This window comes from Canis aureus, chromosome 18, assembly GCF_053574225.1.
Source record: "Canis aureus isolate CA01 chromosome 18, VMU_Caureus_v.1.0, whole genome shotgun sequence".
Lineage (NCBI taxonomy): Eukaryota > Metazoa > Chordata > Mammalia > Carnivora > Canidae > Canis > Canis aureus.
The window spans coordinates 29,694,242-29,716,546 of NC_135628.1; the positions used below are offsets into that span (position 1 = coordinate 29,694,242).

General features: G+C 35.5%; 1 long non-coding RNA gene across 1 annotated transcript; it reads left to right on the forward strand.

Annotated features, from left to right (window-relative positions):
* The first annotated feature begins 54 nt into the window (after positions 1–54).
* Positions 55–19,224, forward strand: LOC144288804 (uncharacterized). Its single transcript, XR_013356801.1, has 6 exons — positions 55–179; positions 2,249–2,279; positions 3,393–3,540; positions 7,596–7,657; positions 12,180–12,262; positions 17,261–19,224. It is a non-coding gene; the product is annotated as an uncharacterized LOC144288804 (long non-coding RNA).
* The last annotated feature ends 3,081 nt before the right edge of the window (positions 19,225–22,305 follow it).

Sequence of the window (22,305 nt, forward strand, 5' to 3'; positions counted from 1 at the left end):
GAAGTGTGTTTTTCAGACAAGTCTGTCTTTGTAAGTTTGCAGGTGACTGTACTCCTGTTTCGATGCAGGTGGGGCTGTTGATCAAGTGAGTATGTGTATGTGTGTGTCTATAAATCCACACCCATTTTTAACCAGAAATATCCAGACTATACTTCCAGCAAGAACATTTGCTAGTTCAGGTAAGCAAGCAAAATTTCCAGATCATTTAATCTTCAGTCAATTTCAGCTGCATTTCAATGATCAATTTGTCACTATTCCCAAGAGCCGTCTTCAGTAAGGAGTGGGTGAAATTAAGTGAAATTATATTATTCTTCTTTTAATGAACTGGATTTCCTCTGCTAGCTTCATACTTTTATTCTCTACTTATATTAAAAATAGTAAAATAAACTGACATTCACTAAAAGTGATCTCTTTAAAAGTTATGGTACAAGTAACAGCTGTTCCTGTTTTTTAATTGTCTTATTTTAAAATAGAGATTTTTTAAAAAAATCTAAGTAAATGAGTTATGTTAAAATACTTCTGAAAAGTAAAATACTGATGGCAGAAAATGCTAACTAGCTAATGTCTGTAACACCTAGTTGTAGACATTGGTTTATTTGCCTCCTGAGTATGCGGTAAGCTCATCCAGGGCTATAACCCTGTTATATTCATCTGTGTCCTCCAAGTAGCTTAACTCATACATTTGTATTTAAGGACTCTTAGCAGTTACCATTCTATTTTACCAACAAAATATTGTTCATTCAAAAATATTAACATAAGTTGATTTGCTTAGCCATAGAGTATATTTGATATCTTTTTAAAAATGCATCAGTAAAATGGAAAACCAATACTGTGATTTTAAGTAGAACAGTGTTTCACAATACTATAACCTAACTTCGAATTTGAAAAATGATTGGTTCCCACTCAACTCTAAATTTGGCAGTTTTAAGATATGAAAATGGTGAAGTTTTATTTTCTCTCTTTTGATACATATTTCACCTACTTAGCTCTGATACTACCAGAGAGAACCTTTTCTAATGCTTCCTCCAAATTTTTTTTTTCTTTTAGATTTTTATTTATTTCGTCAGGAGAGACAGAGAGAGGCAGAGACAGAGGCAGAGGGAGAAGCAGGCTCCACTGCAAGGAGCCGGACGTGGGACTCGATCCCTGGTCTCCAGGATCACACCCTGGGCTGAAGGCAGGGCTAAATCGCTGAGCCACCCGGGCTGCCCCAAACTTTTTTTTAATTTAAATTCAATTAATTAACATACAGTGTATTATTAGTTTCAGAGGTAGAGTTTAGTGATTCATCAGTTGCATATAACACCCAGTGCTCATTCCATCAAGGACCCTCATTAATACTCAATTACCTCATTCCCTGACCCACCTCCCCACCAACAAACTTCAGTTTGTTTCCTATAGTTAAGAAAGTCTTATGGTTTGTCTCCCTGTCTGATTTCATCTTATTTTCCCCTCCCTTTACCTATGATCGTGTTTCATTTCTTAAATTCCACATATGAGTGAAATCATATGATAATCTTTCTCTGAATGACTTTTTTTGCTTAGCATAGTACCCTCTGGCTCCATCCACATCATTGCAAATGGTGACACTTCACTTTGATGGCTGAGTAATATTCCATTGTGTGTGTGTGTGTGTGTGTGTGTGTACCACATCTTCTTTGTCCATTCATCTGTTGATGGACATCTGGGCTCTTCCCATAGTTTGGCTATTGTGGACATTGTAGCTATCAACATTGGGGTGCAGGTGCTCCTTTGGATTGCTGTGTTTGTAACCTATGGGTAAATACCTATAGTGCAATTGCTGGATCATAGGATAGTTTTATTTTCAATTTTTTTCTTCTATTTCCAACTTTTTGAGGAACCTCCATACTGTTTATCAGAGTGGCTGTACCAGCTTGCATTGCCACCGCAGTGTAAGAGGAAAACTAACTTTTTTTTAACTCTTCTTTGCATACAAAACTTCTAGAAGAATCTTAAGACCATTTGGACCTTTTTTCCCCAAGAGGATGAAAAGGAGCACATAAAATTTTACATATAATTTTAGGGCTTTTTGAGCTTCCTGTAGCTCTATCATAGACCATCTATAAGCTCACTGGATGCAGGAAAGATTCTGCCTTAGATGGTTGCTTCCCTTTCTTCACTGCAACTTTAAACTGACAAAGAGCCTGCCCCCTCCCCACATTGGACTTTGTGCTCCATATTCATCGGTCCTTACTATTTACTAAAATCTACCTTTTCTTTGTTTCAGTCTTTAAGGTACAAGATGACCAGTCCATAAGGTAAAGATAACATTCTGAAATATTTTATGATACTGGTTATAGAAACTGGTTATAGAAATTAAGATCCTTATCAGGCACCATGGTTAATGTTTACCTGAGTCTTCCAATGTTGGGTGACAAATTTAAAAATGGGTCCACTGCAGGGGCACCCAGCTAGCTCAGTCAGAGGAGTGTGTGACTCTTGATCTCAGGCTTGAGTTCAAGCCCCATGTTGGGTATATAGATTACTTAAATAAATAAAACTAAAAAAAAAAAAAAAAGGTTCCACTGCAGATTAGGGAAGGAAGTAATTTAATTAGAGTCACCCAGAGTGGCAAGCATATTTAATCTGGATTGGTTCTAAAGGAATACACTGTTGGCAAGGGGAAGATACCAGAGTGAAAGGGATGACTTTTTTGTAATTTAAATTCAATTTGCCAACATATAGTATAACACCCAGTGTTCATCCCATCAAGTGCCCTCCTCAGTGAGAAAGGGATGATTTTAAAGAAGGGCAGGGTTCTAAATTGAATAGCAAAAGGCTGAGTAACTGATGGAAGGATGAGAAAGGTAAGTGACTACAAAGCAACTCAAGAACAAGAATCCTCCCCATTATTTTCCCTCTGAATTTTATTTTAAGCAATGTTTGTTCATGCCTAATCTGATTATCTTGGTATAGGTTTAAAATGTGGTCTTAATTTATTAGATCAAAAGCAATCAAAAGGGAAAGAGTATTTTTGCATGCCAAAAGTCACCTTTGCATTGCACTTAACAGTTGCAAGGCCTTTTATAAGCATGGCCTTATTTGAGTTCCACTGTCTTGCCATGAGCACTAACATCCAGCCACAAGTAAACTTTTTGGTGCCCTGGTCCACTTCTTTTTCAAGTTCATTGTACTACTCCCAGGAAGCCCAGAATGTGGCTTTTCACCAAGTTGACTTTAATTGCATTGATTGTATCTTTTAAATATTTTTGAAATAAAATGTGAATTAAAGCTCTAAGTTGTTGTACCAGGTCAATGAACATAAGCAGAGCAATCTGTCAGCATAGATTTGGTCTGACTTTTTGTCAGTATCTTTCAATAACAGTCTGAAATCATCTATTGGATTCTGAAAAATATTTTCTACTATCTAGCTTCCTGTGAGGAATTTCCAAGAAGCCACGATGTTACATACAGTCAGTTTTGGTCCTCTGTCTCTCCTTTATCAGAGTTCTTTCCAACTTTGCCATTGTGATCAACGAAAACAGAGAATTCCCCAGACACTCTCAAGAGGTACTAGAGGTACTAAAATTTCATTTTATTTCTAAATTATGTCATCTAGATTGTTTTAAAATATCTAGTCTCTTATCCACAGTCTGGTTAAAAAGAAAACTCAGTTAACTGGAATAATTTGCTATGTACCACCTTCAAATGGGAGAAAAAAAAAAAGGTCAGAAAAGATCAGATGTTTTTAAAATATGAACCAAAACAATTGAAAAACAGTAATAATTTGTATGATCTTTTATAGAAATAGTAAAGAATTGACTTGGTTGCCTATAAATTTGTTAACCAGAATCACGGAAAATGATTGATAGATCATAATGATATTCTAAAAACAACTAAAATCTGTGAAAATCTGCTCTGATCCCCTGATCTGTATTTATTAAGGCCACAAAATACTGTAAGATGACTTTATAAAAGGATCTGCAGAAAACTATACTTTATCCAACCTTCTAAGAATTTCAGCTACTCAAGTATTTGTTTTATTGACTCCAGTAAACAGAAGCAGTGATTTTAGACCTCCTAATCTAATTTTGTCATTGGCTACATGTTTAGAAAACATTTCTATTTTGTACTTACTGTTTTACATTGACCTAAGAAACAAATACATTATCTTCTTCTGTAAAGAAATATTTTACAAAAGAGAATTATCAAAATTGATTTCTATATCTCCATTAAACAGAAATGGTAATAGAATCCTTTCTTTCTACAGAACCAATTAAAAACTAGCAGTATGACCACAAACACTTGACCACTAGTTGGAGTGGTAACATCAATGGACAAGAGCATAATTTCAAATTCTAAAATACTGACTTTCCAAGTTCATTCATTCCTTACCAGATGTATTAAGCACCTGTCAATTATCCATCAATGTTCAGCCAAGTTAATTCTACTTCCATTTAACAATCACAGAAACTGTCTATTCAAAAAAGCAATACACTTTTGCAAAATAAATTCAAAGAGAGAAATACTTTCCTAAGTATAATTTATCAGGCATCTTTCTTTATAAACACAAGAGTCATAAAACAATGAGTTCAGTAACCTTAAAAAAACCAAAGACTAAATGATTTGCTACCCTTAAAGACTCTCCAGCACTGAGTTAAACAGCATGCTATAACACAAGGCACCAACATTCTGTGTATTCACTTTCAAACGTCCATCAACACTTTTTGGTGATCTTTATGAAAAATGTATACAAATTTTGCTATAAATTTTAAACAACTTAATGAGTCTGTTATTTCAGTTAAGAAATTAGGATTTTAAAAAAGATTTTATTTATTTTTTCATGAGAGAGGCAGAGACTTAGGCAGAGGGACAAACAGGCTCCCTGCAGGGAGACCAATGTGGGACTTCATCCCAGGAATCTGGGATCATGACCTGAGCCTTAGGCAGGTGCTCAACCATTGAGCAACCCAGGTGCCCCAAGAAACTAAGACTTTAATGGAGAAAATGACTGACGTCAGATGGAAACTCCACTAGGAATTGCTTTACATTTGGTTAAGACTTTTGCCATCTAGCAGCACATTGGAAACAATTAAGAAAATGAAGCCCAGAATCAATGAGGATTAAAAGTAAGGGTGAAAAGGAAGTCTGAGTGTGGTGTACAGAATAGCAAATGGAGATCTGCAGAGGACAGCACCAAACAGGTAAGTATGTTAGGAAGGAAAGGGAAAATTAATTGGAAAAAGATAATAGTTTAAGAAAAAATAATGATACCCTCCCCATCCTAACTTCAGAAAATCAGAAGAACTACCCAGCACCCAGCGCAATGCCCAGCATAAAGTAGGTACTCAAAAAATACATATTGGAGAATGAATAAAATCTCAGAAGACAGATAAGCATAACCAGAGCTGGAGACAGAATTATAGTAAAGAACAGAGACTCTGCAACACTTTCAGTTATTATGAGATAAAGTGTATAAAAAATAATATGGCATGGCTTTGCTGCATGAAGGCTAGAATGAAGAGCAGGGATTATATTGTTTTACATTGGTATACCCAGTGCTAAATGAATAAGGCACGTGGCAGATGTTCCTTTAATGTTTGTGGAAGTAAGTTGAATAGGAGTAGAGAATAAAAATTCTTCCCACTGCTGAAGTTCCAGCAATGAGTAATATTTGCAACAGAAGAAGGAAAGTTAAGTAGAAGCACAGTCTCAGTGGCTGTTTCTAGAATATTCTGTTTTTAACATTATTTATTTATTCATGAGAGACACAGAGAGAGAGAGAGAGGCAGAGACACAGGCAGAGGGAGAAACAGGCTCCCTGCAGGGACCCCGACGTGGGACTCAATTCTGGATCCCAGGTTCAGTCCCTTAGCCAAAAGCAGATGCTCAACCCCTGAGCCACCCAGGCGTCCCTAAGGCAAAATATGATATGAAGTTACTACATATGCTCAAACAAAGTTGTAAAAAAAATCTTCTGGGATTATTACAGATATGAAGGATTTCTGCTGAGGTAGGGTACTAAACTAAAACAACTTCCAACGTTAAGATTTTAAAATCAGGTAATAACAAACCCGCTGTATGGCTGCTAAGAGTGTAAAATAGTGCAGCCACTTAGAAAAATGGTCTGGTAGTTTCTCCAAAAAGTCAGTATGGAGTTGCCATTTGACTCAGCAATTCCCTTCTAGGTATATGCAAGGGAAATGAAAACATAGGTTCACACAAAACTTGCACACAAATTTTCATAGCAGCATTATTCATAAGCTCCAAAAAAGCAAAAATACCAAACGCCCATCGACTGATGAATAGATAAATAAAATGTGATATACCCACATAATGGTACAGTATTTGACCATATGAAGGAATAAAGTCTTAATATAAGCCACAATACAGATGAACCTTGAAAATATTCTATTAACTGAAACTGTCCTATCAAAGAAGACCACATCTGATGAGATGCCATTTATATGAAATACCCAGAAAAAGAAAATTAATAGAGACAGAAAGTTGATTAAGTGTTTCTTAGGGTTGGGGGAGATGGGGAGATCAGGAAGTGGCAGCTAAAGAGTTTGAGGTGATGCAAATGTTCTAAAATTGATGGTAATGCTGCTTGCACAGCTCTGTGAATATACACCAAAAGCACACACACTTTCAGTGGATGAACTGTATTGATGTGTGACTATTTTAATAAAATCGTTGCCAAAAAAAACAAAGAAACAAAAGCAAACAAATAAGCAAAAATCATGCAATCATGTATGCCTTGCTTCATAATTCTGCTTCATAATTCCTGGCCATCTTTAAACCAGCATATCAAAACCAGAAACCATAGTCTGACAAAAATTGAAATATACAGTTTGGGTCCAAACTAGTCTGCAACTATTTCTATTTTCAAATTAATTCAGTATTTTTCATCTATAAACTCAAACATTTCCTGAAAACACTCTGCAGTATTTCTGAGTGTTTTGTGCATTCTTCTCAATGATTTTTATTCTTCGATCTCTAATACATACTCTCAACAACTTGTTTTACTTTTATAAAGGCTAGTAGGATATTCAACTCATTATGTTCTTTTTCCCTCTCCTCCATGCTTTTGAATGCTTCTGAAACACTTTTGTTTTACTGTGTCTCTCAACCATGAAATCATCGCACTAGATTTTTTTTCCATGTCAGAACTCAAAGCAAAATTAGGAATTCTTTTCGTTATGTATTCTGATTTGAAAGGGTTGGCATCTCCTGGCACTCAAGTTACAAGGGCACTGTACAGTACAGTATAAATTATCCATGATATATTTACAAAATATGCAAAGATTAACTGTTATTTCCTCTGTACATTTTGAAAGTCAGACCTCTGCACTGTCTAAAGATGCTCTTTTCATCACCACTAATCATAACAGCACTGATTGAACACCTACATGGGCCTTGAGATTTGAACTAGTCACAAAACCTCAGCACTATCATTTGAAGAACACCACCTCTTCATATCTAGTAGTTATGCACCCTCTATACCATATGTCAGACAACTGCTTGGTAGCTTAATTAACTATGTGTAGATAGATACCTGCTTATCACAATGTCCATTCCAGAGCTTTTTTGTGGTGCTGGGTTAATGCATTCATTTCTCTATTCTTTTTTAGGATGGGGAGATGACATCACTTGGGTAAAGACTTGTGAAGAAGATCTTTCATATTCTAAACAGGTAAAACACCTCTCAGTTATTTTTGGTAGATGATATAGATAGCTTCTCATATTACCAGCTAAAAACTAGCCTGTAAACTTTTAAAAGGGTATGAGTATTTGTTCTGCTATTGCCTTCTATACAAATATCAATCATTACATTGTACATCTTAAAGTAATATGTCAACTACATCTCAGTAAAAGCTTGCTTGGTAATTAAGAAATCAATATGTATATAGAGGTGTTGTTCACAAAAAAATTATAATGACAACTGTTAGGCCAAACAGCATGCAATAGCAGATCACTACAGCAAGTTTAGTTAACATCAGCCAAGCAAGCATCTGAATATAAGTTGCATAACAAAACAGTATCACTTTATTAGGTATTATGCAAGCTTAAACTGAATGTAGTAAGATTTAAGAATAACAAATCTAGTAATTAAAATATTATTTATATGGAGACAAATCATAGAAGTATCTCCTATCTCCTGAGGGGTTGAAAAGGCATTTAACAGAATGCAAACTCCATTTTTAAATTTAAAAATAAACACTTTTATATTAATTTTTAATTTATCCTAACAAAGAAATATCTGCCTCAGCAAAAATGCCAACATCATGCTTACTGAAAACGAATTAAAATACCCTAGCAAAGTCTGGATAAGACAAGGATGTCTACAATCACCACAACCACTAACATTGTTCTGGAGACACTGACCAATGCAATTAGATGAGAAAATTTAGAAGTACAAAACTTGGAAGGGAGAAAGTGAAAATATCTTCACTTACAGATGATGACTATACAATATATGTAAAAATTCAAAATCAGCTCCAAGTATTCAGAAGAATAAAGATTCAGTTAAATTAGATAAGACCAAATTAATACATAGAAATCAAAAGCATTTGAAAAAATAAAACAATAGTATTTATATGGAGAAAAAAGTTGAAAAAAACTTATACAATATTCCATTTAAAGTAGCAATAAAAAAATAAATAAATAAAAAATAAAGTAGCAATAAAAAGATAAAATATCCAAGATTAATCTGACAGGAAATCACAAAATCTATATGAACCTAAATGTACTACTGAGGAAAAAAATTTAAACCTAAGATAAGATATACCATGTTCTTGAATGGGAGGACTCAACATTGTAAAAATGCCAATTCTCTGTACACTTGAAAAATTTTAAGACAACCACAATAAATTGGTACAAGAATTAAGAAAAATAATAATCTCAAAATTGAAATGGAAAAACAGTCATAGTTAGGAACTTCGTAAAGAATTCAGTGGGGACTGTCCCTTAATCAAGATGAAACATTTTTTACAATTCTATCAAAATAATATGTTACTGGGATCCCTGGGTGGCGCAGCGGTTTGGCGCCTGCCTTTGGCCCAGGGCGCGATCCTGGAGACCGAGGATCGAATCCCACATCGGGCTCCCGGTGCATGGAGCCTGCTTCTCCCTCTGCCTATGTCTCTGCCAATCTCTCTCTCTCTCTCTCTGTGACTATCATAAATAAATAAAAGTTAAAAAAAAAATTAAAAAAAATAATAATATGTTACTGATAAATGAATTGAACAAAATGGTACATATAGAAACAAAACTAATACTAAAGAAATTTTTTACACAATAAAGTAGCATCCAAAGTTAGGAATAGGAGAGAGTTAGTATGTAAAATAATTATTGTTAGAAGGTGGTAGCCTTCGGGGGAAAATAGATATATTCAGATCATTTTATATGAAAACAAGTTACAAAGATTAATTATAAATGTTAAACCAATAAGGTATTAGAAGATATTATTGCAAAAAAATTTTTTTTAATGCTTGAAGTAGAGAAGGGTTGATATTAGGGTAAGACATGAGGGGCACCTTTGATGAACCTTTGATGCAAGTACACTTGCCTTGCCTTACCCCTACTTTGGATTTGAGTATGGTCAAAAGAAGAAAGAAAAGCCTAAGGAAAGGAATAATACATTTTGATTACATTAATTTCTGCATAATCAGAATTATAAACTAAAGAAAAAAAGACAAAAACCTAAACAAGACTACAGCACATATCATAATCATGAATTTCTCTAGAAAACGTACTCATAAAAATTAATAAAAAAAGGTTAACAAGTCAATAGGAAAAAAGGTGACCAAAAGATACAAAAGGAGGGGTGCTTGGGTGACTCTGTCAGTTGAGCATCTACTTTCTTGGTTTCAGCTGAGATCATGAACTCAGGGTGGTGAGATAAAGCCCCATGTGTCAGGCTCTGTGCTCAGTGCTGGAGTGTGCTTGAGATTCTCTCTCTATTTCTCTCTCACCTTCTTCCTCCCCTGATGTCCTTCCCCCCACTCATGCACCCTCTGTCTTAAAAAAAAAAAAAAAAAAAGATACAAAAGGAAAAGAAATTAAGTAATCTAAACATGAGTAACATTGACTGTTTTTTACAGCTTTATTGAGATAAAACTGACATAATAACGTTATGCAGTTTTAGGTGTGCTCATCTTCACCCTTCAGCCATTCCCATTACCCCCTGGAAACGACCAATAAACTATTTCCATGAGTTAATATTTTGTGAGTTTTTTGAGATTTCACATATAAGTGACATCATATAGTATTTATCTTCCTGACATCACTTAGCATAATATATTCAAGGTTCTTCCATTTTGTCATAAGTGCATCAACAGAAACAGGTTTTTCCACATCATGGCTATTATAAATAATGCTGCACTGAACATGGGAGTGCAGATATCTCTTTGAGATCCTGACTTCATTTCCGTCAAATATATTCCCAGAAGTAGAATTACTGAACCATGCAGTCACTGTTTTTTATAAGTAAGTAAGACTACATTAACTTCCTTCTTTTCACCTATTGGATCCAAGAGTTAACAGTTTGATGAGTTTTAGGGAGCACAGAGAAAATATCTCTCACATTACCAGAGAGAACATAAGTTGATATAGCCTCTATGGAAAGCATGGATACCAAAATTATAAATGTAGGGGCACCTTGACCCAGAAATTCTATTTCTGAATTTTTTTTTTACAAATATATATTTTTACAAATATACTCACCCATGTTCAAAATCATATATATAAATAACATCACGTTCCTTGAAGCCATATTTGTAAAGGTTTGGAAACAATCTAAACACAAAAGATTGGAACCAATTTAAATATTTCTATTTTCAAAGAACTAAAGAACACAGATATAATGTAGAATTATAGAAGCACAAAATAATTATATCCAACACATACCATTATGTTAAAAAAGCAAAATGCAAATACGTGTCTATAGTATGCTAGTATTCATATTTTTAAGAAAGGAATATACAGGGGATCCCTGGGTGGCTCAGCTATTTAGCGCCTGCCTTTGGCCCAGGGCGCGATCCTGGAGTCCCAGGATCGAGTCCCACGTTGGGCTCCTGGCATGGAGCCTGCTTCTCCCTCCTCCTGTGTCTCTGCCTCTCTCTTTCTCTCTCTATCATAAATAAATAAATAAATATTTAAAAAAAAAGAAATGAATATACATACATATGCATTAAACATATACAATTTCTATCAATTATATTCATATTAATATACTTACTCCATTTTGTGACTTGACAACCTCTGGGAGGAAACATAAGAGATGTTAACACTTCTTACCTCTGGAAAGCAGGAATGGGAAGAATTTTTACCTTTTTCACTTTTGAATTTTAACCTATCTGAATTTGTAACCTATTTTTAATGTAGACTTTTAAAGATAATTCACCAAATGATGCTGACAAGCAGCTAGACTTGTCAGGCTCTAGTTTTAGAGACTCTGAGAAGTTCAGACCAAAATCTTTTACTGATTCTCATAATCTCCTGGGCTATTCCATGAGATTTTAGATGAGTGACCACCTGGTTTTATCTAGTCTGAGAGTGAATGGTTTTATATTTTAAAAATTCTTTTAGGGGATCGCTGGGTGGCTTAGCGGTTTAGCACCTGCCTTCAGCCCGGGGCATGATCCAGGGGACCCAGGATCAAGTCCCACATCCGGCTCCTAGCAGGGAGCCTGCTTCTCCCTCTGCCTGTGTCTCTGCCTCTCTCTGTGTCTCTAACATACAGGCTGTCTACCTCACAAAAATGCAACTGATCAGCATTATCAGATCAGATAAATAACAACTGAGGTCGAAACTCAAACACGTTTTGTGGCACCTAGTTGAAAAAAACTAGGTGTTTTGTTGATTTTTCTACGTTTTTTAAAATTTAATTTCAACTAATTAACGTATAGTCTATTATTAGTTTCCAAGGTAGAATTTAGTGATTCATCAGTCTTATATAACACCCAGTGCTCATTGCATCACTTGCCCTCCTTAATGTCCATCACCCAGTATTCCGGTATACTTTTGGTACAGTCCCCAGACTGTACTGACAGAGTTACGGCACACTAAAATGAGAATGCAGGTTACATCATCATGAATTCACATTATAAAAACCAATTTTGCTTATATATTGGCCTAACATTTGCTTAGAATAAGAGGGGAGAATGATTTTATAAACATTTTAAATATTGTATCAGTAACTTTTTTTTTGGCAGATCCTTCTTAACAGTCAGAGCTGATATAAGTGGAAGATACTCTAATAGACTGTATACATATGAACCTCAGGACTCACCAGCATGTAAGTATTCACAAATTGTCTTGAACAGTGGTAGGAGCTTTGTTTGACTGTTAGTAGGTCAGTGATGCCCTACATCTACCTAGTCCCACACACAGCGCTATTCACAAATGAGAATCACCAGAGTCAGTGGTGGAGGTAGTGTTTAAAAATGAAACACACAGCTCCTATCACAATAAGAATTTCTGGGGCACCTCAAAATCTTTTGTTGTTGTTGTTGTTGTTGTTGTTGTTTTTAACAGAGATGTCAAATACTTTTTATGATCTCTAAATCTGGGACCACCAAGAATAGACTACATGTTAGAATTAAACTTTAAGGGAGCCAGTCCATTCTTGTGATATTAAAGATCATATGTAATTTCCTCAAACTGATAATAATTAAAACTTTTTATCTTCTTATAATGTTTATACGCAAGAAGATACAGTCTGTCTTTGGACTTGAATTTTTATAACATTCAGTATCGAGTATATGCAATCTGATCACTATACTTGTCAGATGCATCAATAATCATAGAAAATGATCTATTAGACAGACACTCCCTCAAAAATCTCTCTGATTTAATTGTTTAACATAAAGACAATTCATTATCAGCTCTGAATGGTCTAATCCCTAAATTTATGTGTATACCATTGGCAGACCGTTCTTTAATGTTGTGGATAAATCCTGATGTTTTCATAGTATTAATTTAAAGGGGCCAATTTCAGGACACCTGGGTGGCTCAAGTGGTTAACATCTGCCTTTGGCTCAGGTCATGATCCCAGGGTCCTGGGATCTAGCCCCTCATTGAGACTGGCATCAAGCTCCCTGCTCAGCTCAGCAGGAGCCTGCTTCTCCCTCTCGCCTGCTTGTGTTACCTCTCTCTCTCAAATAAATAAACCTTTAAAAAAAAAGGGTTTTATTTATTTATTCATGAGAGACACAGACTGAGAGAGAGAGAGGCAGAAACATAGGCAGAGGGAGAAGCAGGCTCCATGCAGGGAGCCTGATGCAGGACTCAATCCCAGCTTACCAATCACGACCTGAGCCGAAGGCAGGCGCCCAACCTCTGAGCCACCAGGTGTCCCTAAATAAAATCTTTTAAAAAATAAATAAATAAATCACGGGGCCAATTTCAGATGCAAGGTTAATAGATCATCACATTTAATAGTTTCTTCTAATGATAGAATATTATCTACTTTTATTTCAGTGATAGAAAACATGAAAAAAGCATTAAAACTTACTCAGAGTTATAAAGGATTACCTCTAAGAGGTCTAATATCATAAAGAAAACCTTCTGGTTAATTGACTAATATTAAATGTGCAAGTATATGGATTGTGTAATACTACCATTTGAATTATTAATAAGTTTGCAATATTCTTATGAAGGCAAATGTTTGACAATAAACGTCAAAATCTGAGAGGACAATGTAGTAGTTTGATTTCTGCCTGGGTTGGTAGCAAAGAAAGCTTGTCATGAGCTGAAGGCTGTGGTAGAGAAAGGAAGACCAAAGAAGAGGTGTCAGCACTGGTTACTTCTTTCTCATCTCTCATTCACTCCACCAAGTAATCCCATCTTACCTCTGCCCCTCCACTGTATCAAACCTGCTAGTATATGTCCTAAATGATCCACATGTTGCCAAAGCAAATAAAGACATCTCTGTCTAAATATTTGAACCTTTAGCAGTATTTTGCAGAATTAACCATTACTTCTTTTCTTATTCTAAAATACACAATTAGGAACTAATTACAATTAATTAAAATATATTTTTAAAACTGCACACTTGACTTAATTATTGGGTGGATATGTCCTACCTTTAATAATTTTAGGAAAAATGTAACTGCCCTTGGAATATTAAAAAATTTCTCCAGTTAACTAACAGGAGAGGATTATTTCTATTCATTCTCAAATTATCAGATATCCAAACACTAACTCAATTCTTCACAGGTTTTGGAGGATCACTACCATGTCTTATATTGCTTTAAATAACACCAAGAAAAAAAAAAACACCAAGAACTTTTAATATTTTATGGAAAAAAATCCCCTATCAACTGGGAACAATTCTAATTAATTATGGAAATCTCAAAATCAGCTGGGAGAAATTCTCAGAAGATAAACAATTTCTGTTAGCCAGAAATTTTCCTAACCTATAGGACTTAACTGCATTTCATTTGAATTTGATATAAAAGTACACTTTTACATCATATAGATATCTGATTTATTTCAATGTCTCATGAGTTTCTTCAGATTTTATCTGATCCCTATTCTATTCATTTTAAGCAGGTTTTCTTCTATTAATCTATTTGGATACGAATAGTTGCAAGACCATCAGTACTAGGTATCCATGGATCCTATTTGAGAAACAGTATCAAACATCCTACTTTTATCTTTATTAATCTTAGATCAAAGTGATTAAAGTCTGGAGTTTTTTAAAAATAAATGTTAAAATATCAAAGTGAAAAAAACAAATAAATAAAATATCAAAGTGAACTGGCATTCTCTAATTTACAAATGGAACGTGAATGCTAAAGTAGTATAGTTGATTCCACTATTTGATTAAAGAGTACAGAGGCAGAAAATGTGAGTGGTCATTTGCAGTAAAGAAAGAAAGATCAGTTGACAATTCAGTTGCTGTTTTAATACATAAAAAGCAAAACAGAATATTCAGTTATTTTTCTTCAATTAGTGCAAAAATGTTACTAAATGATAAATCAGTTATTCTTTAACATAAAAGCAAATGTTCCTTTGTATTTTAATATATACACTATTATGCATAAAAGTATAAATACACTATTATATATATACATAATTATATGTATATGTATTTATAGTGCATTTATACACTTACATATACATATAATTACTTGATAATTATATATATAATTACATATATACATTTTAATTACTATAATACTAATTATATGTATATATAATTACCGAGTAATTATATATACATATCAATTACTATAATAGTGTATTTATACACTATTTTATATATATAAAATATATTATATATAATTATATATATAATTACATATATACATTTTAATTACTATAATACTAATTACTATAATAGTGTATTTATACACTATTTTATATATATACATATAATTACTTGATAAGTAGTTTTATTAGTGGGGCAAATTTAGTTTCCTTCTTTACCCTACTTTCACAATTAAACTCTATATCCTAGTTGATATTTCTATCTAATTTCTTCACCTTTCTAAAATTAGTGGTTTAGGACAGCCCCAGTGGCTCAGCGGTTTAGCGCCGCCTTTGGCCCAGGGTGTGATCCTGGAGATCAGGGATCAAGTCCCACGTCGGGCTCCCGGCATGGAGCCTGCTTCTCCCTCTGCCTGTGTCTCTGCCTCTCTCTCTCTCTCTGTCTCTCATGAATAAATAAATAAAATCTGTTTTTAAAAATTAGTGGTTTAGATTCCATCATTTCTAACATTATCCCTAGCTCGAAATGTAGGACTATGCTTAGAATACATATATGTAAGTCTAACTTTTTTCCATTACCTTTAGCCTTGTAACCTCCAAAATATTCTTTATTCCTTCTTTAACACATTAAATGTTAAGAATTACTAACATTGACTACCTGCAATAGTGTGTACAATTCTATATGTATAGGCATTTTTATAAGCAAGCTGAGCTCTGATTTGCATTTCAGTGATAAAACAGTAAAAAAAAAATACATATTCAAAAAGAGATTAGAATAAGGTTGTAAAGGACATTCAGTTAAATTTAAATTAGAAATAAACAATTTTTAGTACAAGTATGCAATACTTGTGCAATATATGGGATATATTATCGTAAAAATTTATTCATTATATATGTGAAATTCAAATTTAATTGGATAACCTGTACTTTCATTTGCTAACACTGGCAACTGTAATTTAGAACTACTATACTAGATGCTCTCCTCCTCCTCCTTGTTTATCCCTTATTTTTGCCTAAAATGGTGACATTTTATATTTCAAATCAATTTCACAATTTCTGACTTCAAAAAAAAACCTCAATTATTTTATCACATTTAAGCTCTTCAATTATTCAAACTTTTTTTAAATTTTTATTTATGATAGTCACAGAGAGAGAGAGAGGCAGAGACACAGGCAGAGGGAGAAGCAGGCTCCATGCACCAGGAGCCCGACGTGGGATTCCATCCCGGGTCTCCAGGATCACGCCCTGGGCCAAAGGCAGGCGCCAAACTGCTGCGCCACCCAGAGATCCCTTATTTGAACATTTTATTTCTGTTTTGTATCAGTGTTCAGTATTGTGGCTTGGAGGATGGTCTAGGTAAAAATAAGGCAATTTTGTTCTCATGGGGAATTCATATTCTAGTGGTAAGAAATGGATGGGAAATCCCTCATGAAATGTTACAATGGGATGATGGGTGAGCAGAGAAGCAATGGCCCCACCCTCTAAGTAGAGCTGTCTGTCTTCACACAAGATGTAACACTCATGAACCATGAATGATACAAGCATGCATTCTCCCATTATGGAAATCAGTCTGATTTGCTTGAGATTTTATAGTTCCATTCCTTAGAACATATTGCACTTAAAATGATGCAAACTACACAACGTGTACATCATAAACATCGTAGTCAAGACAGATAAGCATTTTTTTGCTGTTTTGAAAAACTGTTTCTTATGCAATGTCTTTTTTTTTTTTTTTCCTAATGGAAAGCCTTTGGGAGCATAAAGTCAAAGTCTTTGTCTCTCAGTCACACACACACTAACACCCGCTCACAAAATAAAATGATCTCAATGTTGGGCAAGCATCCACAATAGGATGCCATTAAATGTGTAACTCCTCTGCTGTTTGCAGTGATTAACTTCATGAATACCAATTTGTGAACATCTTCTCATAGAAGATGAAACAAATACACTGCCCACAGCTTTGTAATCATGTCATTGGATGTTTGTTGAGTACTGACTACTGTAAATTCTGTAAGTCTACCATAGTATTTCCAGAATATGATGCTATTACATGTCACGTTGTGTCTCCCAAAACTCATAGGTGGATGTCCTAAACCCTCAGTTTGTCAGGATATGACCTGATTTAGATGAGGTCATGCTGGAATAAGATGGGCCTCTCAATCAGCATGGCTGTCGTCTTTACAAAAAGTAAGTATCTGGACATAGAGATATGCACACAGAGAGAATATCACGTGCAAATGAAGCTCATGCAGCAGAAGCCAAAAGATACCAAAAGTTGTCAGTGAACTACCAAAAGCTAGGAGAGAGGTGTGGAAGATTCTCCTTCACAGTTTGCAAGAGCACCCAGCCTTGCCGACACCTTGACCTCTGACGTCTAGCCTCCAGTGAGAAAATACATGTCCGTGGTTTAAGCCACTCGATGTGTGGTACTTTGTCACAGCAGCACTGCCAAACCAATTCAGGTGGGATCTCTCCTCTGCCCAAGTTGCAGGATTTCCAGGATCAGTAAGAAAACATCACAACTTCTCATTGCGCACTTACAAAGCTTAGCTAGAAAGAACAGAGGAAATCATTTTTTACAGTAACTTTCTTAGGCTCCATTTCTACCCCCCACCCTGAACACATTTCTGTCCAGTTGGATGTTATTTCAATACTCAAGACAGTTTATAAAATTGATTAAGCTAGTGAGGGGAAATACCCAAAACCCATGCTGTGGTTTCCATTCAAAAGCGAAAATCACACCCCAAGAGAGAGCTATTATTTTGGTATCTTCAGTTATGCTGAAAGCAGACATCAACAAAACCCCTCCCTTCCTATGCTAGGGCTGTGCTCAAGTCTGTTCAATGTCCTCAGTTTCTCACCGCAAATGTGAGATACTATTACCCTCATTTTACTTACGGTTTAGCTAGGCCCTGAAGATGTTCAATATCTTGGTTTAAAAAACACAGTCACGCAGCTCATTAGTGGAGCCAGTACTCAAACTCAATAAATTTGTCTCCAGGGTCAACACCCCAAACTCCCATATTATTCTGCTTGGGATTTGTAGGTTGTGAAAAACATAGTATCTACTCAAAACTAACACTGCCACAACTGAAAGTATTCAGAGCATGTCCTTTATAAAAAAAAAAAAAAAAAAAAAAAAGGAGGGCAATACACACTATTTTCAACAAACATGTTATAGGAAAAATTGTAGGCAGTCTCGCCATTCCCAGCATCGAGGCTCCACCCTCAACAAACCAAAGGACAAGTGTCTATCAGCTTTTGCTGACTCAGTAATACTCAACCTGAGAATCTTGGAGGCCAACAGAGGAAGAACAGGGTAGTGTGATTCCAAAATCCCCAGCACACCCCCTCAGGAAAAATCCCTGATCTAAATGACCTAGTATTCTTACTTCATCCACTGTACCCACAGGAAAATTTTACAGAGGATAGTTTACTTTGGCAGCATTCTTGACTTTTGTGCAGACCTCTTCTGGCATTACACATTGCCCTCGACATTTCCCACTACCCAGAACCCCTCCTTCCTGGACAGGCTTTGGGTAATAAAGCCTTACTTCAGCAACTTTTGCTCTTCTTAAGATATTTGTGATTAATATTTCCACTTGAGCTTCTGTGTTTAACAATGGAAGGCTGGAGATTTCAAAGCTCTAAAGGTTCCAGGTACTAACAAGTGGGCTTTCACCTACTTCTTAAAAATCACCTGTTCTGTCTACCTGAAAAACCTGCATCTGTTATCATATTGATGTCACTTTCTTCCCATTGCATTAATCCTAAGGGACACTTAGTAATTTTATTTGCATTAATCATGTATCTTTAGTATCCTAAGAAAAGTGTCAGAGTAAAGCAATGTGCCTCAAAGAGCAAGTTTAGTTTGATCTGCTTTTATATTTGTATTTTGCAAATATCCTGTATAAGTCATCCAATAATCATAGACAATCATGTCTATTGGTTCAGGCATGTTAATACCAATCTAAAATCTTCATAAAAATTCCTTGAAAATTTGTTTTAAAGCTTTCAAATTCTAAAATATAGTAACTAATCATCTTTTCGTGTTTGTTTTGTGGTAACCTCTTCACAAAGGACAATTGCAGAGACAAGCCCTATAGGGGAATGCTTTATGTGACTTGAAATTCTGAAATCCTCAAATTTTTGTCGTCTGGAAGTCTTCTTTAAAAACAATGGCAGGGGTGCCTGGGTGACTCAGTTTGTTAAGCATTTACCTTCAGCTCAGGTCATGGTCTCAATGTCCTGGGACTGAGCCTTGCATAAGGCTCTCTCGGTTCAGTGGGAAGTCTACTTTTCCCTCTCCCTACTCATGCTCTTTCTCTCTCAAATAAATAAATAAAATCTTTAAAAAAAAGGGGGGGGGGCAATGGCAGCTCCTTCGAGAACAATGCTCCACTACAAACTACAAATTCATTTTTCAGATTCTGTAAGTTTATTGCTAAGTAGCAAGAGCAAGTATTTCAGGGAGAACACTAAGGTCAAGTATCCGCTAAATGTCTTATCAGCTAAAATGAGGACTTAAGGTAATTTAAAATGACAAACCACTGTGAGTAAAGTGTCCTTTTGCATTTTCATTCTTTCCACCAGTGAAGATTTCTCCCAGCTAATGTGGACAATCAGATCTGTTGTCATATTTGCAAAACTGGGGGGATTTATTATTTTATTTCATTTCTTGCATCAGACCATTAACAAGAATTCACAAATGCACCCACCTACCCAAAGCTGATGGGTTTTTTTTTTTTAGCCTCCTTTTAAGCCAATTACTTTAAAAAGATTTCTCTAAAAGAACCTGAAAGTGATCTTTACGAGTTGTGAAAATGTACACACCCTTTTGTAATTTTATCAGGGAATCGTAGCATGGGGCAGCTCAAACAAAGCAGGGCTCTTTAGCGTCAGCTGCCTTCACTTAGGAGCACGAGGAACAGGATACCAGCCCATATCCGTCTCCTTCCAGGTGGGTGTTGGCTCACTGTAAGCAGATGGTGGGTTTATGATTCTAATGTATTACATATTTCTCAATAGACAAATATTTGCACTGGACCAGAATAAATAAGAAAAACATTCGTCAGCTTAGTTTCAAAGACTATCTGAAGTTTTAGGACACCTCAGCACTTAAACTGGTGTAGGAAGTGGCTGAATGTGCCATGAGTCCTTTCTTTCCTTTCTCTTGGTTTAAATCCTGCCCTAACCAATAAGGGAAAACAGAAAGCAGAAAGGTATTGAGATACATTTGGATTTCTCCCATTTGGAGAGCTCTTTGAAGTATACAGTAAAAGCATACTTTAGCTCTAATAAAAGGACATTAGTCAACTTCCCAAAGAGTGTGACCAGTCTAATTTTCTTTGTCTAACGAGTATGTTGTTTCATGAGATGCCTGGGTGGGCTCAGCGACTGAGCGTCTGCCTTTGGCCCAGGGCGTGATCCTAGAGTCCGGGGATAGAGTCCCACATTGGGCTCCCTGCATGGAGCCTGCTTCTCCCTCTGCCTGTGTCTCTGCCTCTCTCTCTCTCTCTGTGTCTGTCATGAATAAATAAGTAAAATCTTAAAAAAAAAAAAAAAAAAGTTTTTTTTCTTTCCACAGTATGACATGGTCATATTTTATCTTAAATGTGAATACACTGATGAAGGAATGAGTAAGTGTTCAACAAGTTTAACAGATTATTAGTCTCACATTACGCCTTTACAACACAAGAATGCGTACCTGTCACTTCCATGTGGGCCTGGCTTTTTTGCTTTTGTTTTTCATTACTTATTGAAAGGGTATTTAATTTGGCTTCCCTGCTGAGCTAGAAAGAGCTGTCCCACTGTAGGGGGAATGAGACAGATGGATTTCAATAGGATAATGACATTATGGAAAACAAATAATCTTCTCCAAAGCAACAACACAAGAAAAGCAAGAGTCAGCCATTGGAATAAAAATTAATTTCACAAATGCAGTAAATTTCAAGTCCTCTCAAATGTGGTATTTTGACTTTTGAAAATGAGTAACAGTGGGAAAGTTTATTTAAATGTATACTCCTCCAAAAAGCAAAATAATTTGGCCCATAAAACCTATCCAACATGACTAGAAAATTAGATTTAAGAAGGAAGATAATTTGATTCATCTGAATTTCTCTACAAGGAAAAAGCAATCCAAGTGAGATACAATTTCCAAGTGGCTTCTTGCATTTCCCTTCAAAAAGAAGCTCCAGAGGAATGCAGTAATTGGATCTTCCAATCGTCCAAATGTGGCCTGAAAATGGCTACTACTAGAACCAAAAATCTTTGCACTCACTGGGAGAAGGCAATGTGGTGAGAGGCTGAGGAAGGTGGAAGAAAAGAGAAAGTCAAGGATGGGTATCTGGGAAAGACTCTGAAAATACTAGGAGAGAAAAACACGCACATTTCCCCCACCCTCCTCTCATTCTCTCTCTCTATTTGCTACAATTTTGAGAGAATTAAGGAGAAAAGAGAATTTAAAATTTGAGGCTATCAGTTATTATATGAATCTCCATTAATGTTTTTTAAGAAGTGCAAGTAAGAATGGAAATCATTTTTAATTACTTTTGTGGGATGAAGCCTTTTAAGACCTGGGAGTTATTTTATTAGAATAATTACTGTGATCAAATATTCTGCTTAATTATGATTCATAATCTATGAGCTATTATGTTTAAAGCATAGATATTAGGGCACCTGGTGACTCAGTTAAGCATCTGAGTCTTGGTTTTGGTTCAGGTCATGATCTCAGGGTCTGGGGATGGAGCCCTGAATGGGGTGGGGTGGGATGGGGTGGGGGGGTTGTGTCAGCACGGAGTCTGTTTTAAATTCTCTCTGCCCCTCCCTGCACTTCCCTCTACCCTGACCCTCTCATGTGCTCACACAACTCTCTCTTGCTAAAATAAATATATCTTTAAAAAAAATAAAGCATAGATATTAGAACTTACCTGTCTTAAGTAAGTAAAATATATATATATATTCTTTGGTTATTGAAAGTCCTCTAGTATCTCAGATTTCCATCATGCCTAAATAAATGGGCAGTTCTCTCCCTACAACTTGGACTCTCAGGAGAACTCCGCAGAATGGATACCTCTCTCAAAATATTTTCCTTTTTTGTTACTTCAACTCTTCGTACTGCAGATT